The sequence below is a fragment of the Salvelinus sp. IW2-2015 genome, linkage group LG14, assembly GCF_002910315.2.
Source record: "Salvelinus sp. IW2-2015 linkage group LG14, ASM291031v2, whole genome shotgun sequence".
Taxonomy (NCBI): domain Eukaryota; kingdom Metazoa; phylum Chordata; class Actinopteri; order Salmoniformes; family Salmonidae; genus Salvelinus; species Salvelinus sp. IW2-2015.
In genome coordinates, this window is record NC_036854.1 from 13949159 (window position 1) to 13952663 (window position 3505).

The following is a 3505-nucleotide window of genomic DNA, read 5'->3' on the forward strand; positions in this document are numbered from 1 at the left end:
TCTGTCCTGCCGATGCACGGAAAACCCAGCCAGCTCTATATTATCCATGTTGTCGTTCAGCCACGACTTGGTGAAACATAAGATATTACAGTTTTTAATGTCCCGTTGGRAGGATAGTCTCGAACTGAGATCATCCAGTTTATTTTCCAGTGATTGCACGTTGGCCAAGAGAACGGATGGTAGAGGCAGGTTACTCACTCGCTGACAAATTCTCACAAGGCACCCTGATCTCTGCCCCTTGTATTTCCATCTTTTCTTCACGCAAATGACGGGGATTTGTGCCTGGTCTCGAAGAAGCAGTATATCCTTCGCGTCGGACTCATTAAAGAAAAAATATTTGTCCAATTCGAGGTGAGTATTCGCTGTTTTGATATCCAGAAGCTCTTTTCGGTCGTAAGAGATGGTAGCAGCAACATTAAGTTACAAACAATGTGGAAAAAACTAACAAAATAGCACAGTTGGTTAGGAGCCTGTAAAACAGTAGCCATCCCCTCCGGCGCCACTTTCATTAATGAGGTGGAAACCAGTGGCGGTCAGTGCCATTTAAGAGGAGGGAGTACAATTAATTTTTGTGAGCATGGCCTTATTTCTATGACAGCATATTGGATGACTCTCATTCATATTCCATTCATCAAGTTCAACGTAACAGCGATAGGTTTAGGCTACTACATGATACTCACATTTTCCCTGTACCCATCATGATGTTGCTACAACCTAGCCTATGAATGAAAGTTTACAACATAGGTGCACACAGGTCGAGAGACAAATTTGAGGTGACAGACAGTGACACATGGACAGACAGTGACATTCAATACTGCCTTGCATACTCTTGCCTGCATCTAGCTGACAGTTGCAAACGAGAGTTTCTATTTAGTTTATCGACTGTTTTGTTCCATTTGCTTCCGTTTAAGAAATGTTTTTCAACAGAATCGGTGGGAATGAATACACCCCTGGTCACGCGTAAACAGAGTTCACTCTCATAAAAACAACTTTGTTCTCTTCCCTTCACTTGTGGACTTCAATGCACAACACGTGTATGTGACCAAGCCAAAAACTTTTCCAAGCCAAACTATGTCATAACCGCTACACACAGCCTACATCGTTGTCCCCATATTAGCTAAAGTAACTTCATAGTCAACATAGCTAATAGAACTAATGCATTAGTAAACCTGCTACAATCATGCAGTAACTTTACAGTGTATAGTCAGTTAGCAGTTACACCGGCGGGCCCTGGTGGCAATAAATTAATAAAACCAAAAGCTTATCTTGATTTGGAAGTGCTCCAGTGTTGTGTTTGATAGTCATAGCCAGCTAGCTAACATAGCATCCCTTTATTTGAGCCAGGTGCATTTGCTAGCTAAGTAAGCGAAACTGAAAGGAACAAAGATAATGACGAAATCTTTCTCTCTCTCTCTCTTGCTTCTCCTTCATTTTTGAAGAAATGTATTTGTTTAAAACTGTTAAAGTATTGTCTTTATCTCTATTTGAGTCAACTACTCACCACATGTTATGCACTGCAGTGCTAGCTAGGTGTAGCTTAAGCTTCCAGGACTAGATTAATTCTCTGATCCTTTGATTGAGTGGACAACATGTCAGTTTATGCTGCAAGAGCTCTGATAGGTTGGAGGACGCCCTCCGGAAGATGTCATAATTACTATCTAAGTCTGTGGAAGGGGGTAAAAACCAAGAGCCTCCTAGGTTTTGTATTGAAGTCAATGTACAAAGAGGAGGACGGAAGCTTGCTGTCCTCCGGCTACACCATAGTGCTACCCTACAGAATGCTGTTGAGGCTACTGTAGACCTTTATTTATAAACAGTGTGTTTTAATCAATTATTTGGTAACCTGAATCTATTTAGTATAGTTTTATCTAAAAATAATAACTTTTTCAARGTTTTACCATTTTTATGTTTATGAAATTCACTGAGGATGGTCCTCCCGTTCCTCCTCTGAGGAGCCTCCACTGGTGGAAACAGAGATGCACGTTCTAACCTCCTACCAAACGTATGACCACATAAGAGACATACAGTACATTTCCCTCAAATAACACAAACCCACAAAGAATTCAAACACCAATCAAATCTTGACAAACTTCCGTATCTGTTAGGAAAAATACTGCAGTGTGCTATCCCAGCAGCAAAAATGTATGACCTGCTTCTGCAAGAAAAGTTTAACCAGTGGGTTAGAAACACTAATGTAAATGTAATCTATATTTATCTGTCTAATTATCTCCCCCCCCCCCCGTTATGGCAATGTTTTCCAATCTCTCATCCCCCATGTATTGTAGTGTGAGAAGGGAAACTTCTGTAAACTTTCCAAATGATACTATATATTGTATGGTCCTCCCGTACGACTTGGGAAGGAATGCTTGGGAAGGAATGCAGGCTACAGATTAATTAAGTTATGATGAACTTCACTGGGTGGTGAAAGTTCAAGTGGTGATGGATGGTCCTTTTCAATAAATACCGAGGGTCTTATTCTTAAGACATGATGATCGATGCTTGGCTTCCTTTTGACAAATAAAAATAATCTCACTATTTTGTCCATAATAATCTCATTATGTAGGATATCCTACCCACACTGTATCTTCAAGATGTGGGCTAGATCGCACATGCCAAAACCAGAGTGGGCACATTCGCAATACATTGTTTTACAAAACCATCATTAGAGTTGAAAATGCGATGGAAACCCATTTAACTTGTATTTTTTATTCGGTACATGGGAATTTACCGCAAAAGCTTTTTTTATTTGCACTACTTCATCAGGCACAGCCTTTTATCCGCAATGGGTCATTTTGATGGAAACACATCACTGGTGAGAAAATGTGCATATTGTTTATTTGCTGATTTTAGAATATTCACATGAAAATCTGCTGCCAATTGGATGGAAACCTAGCTATTGACTCTCAGGATCAATGGATGAATCACTTTTTGCCAATAAAATTACGTATATTTCTAATTTTGGTGTACTGCCCCTTTAAATGGCAGTCGTTATTTCCACATAAATATGACAAAATTCATATTTACTTCAAAATTCGAAAAAACTAAATCATACTACAATCAAATGATGGTAAATAAGATTTTTTGTACTAATGTGGATTGTACTTTGGAAAAAAGCTGCATGTTATTTAAGGGAACATTTTTTAAATTTAGCAACAAAAAAAACCCAAATCTGATAACATTATTTACATGTCTAAGCATGTTTTGACAAGAATTAAGTTGATATTTTGCTATGATTGTTGCTCTTTCCAATAGTTTATTATTGGGGTCAGAATTACCCTAGTTCAATCCATGTATGTAAAATATGTTGGTAGTATGAGGGTTAAAATCCAGCTTATTTTAGTCAACAATCACCTGGCAGCTGACAACTCAGACCAACACATGGCTGTGGTGCATCACAGGAGCTCCATGCTTACATTTATAGACGTACACATTATGTAATCTTCCATCACTCGTACTAGTCCTTTTTCTCACTAACTTTTCATAGTGGACTTTTACTTTTGCCTAT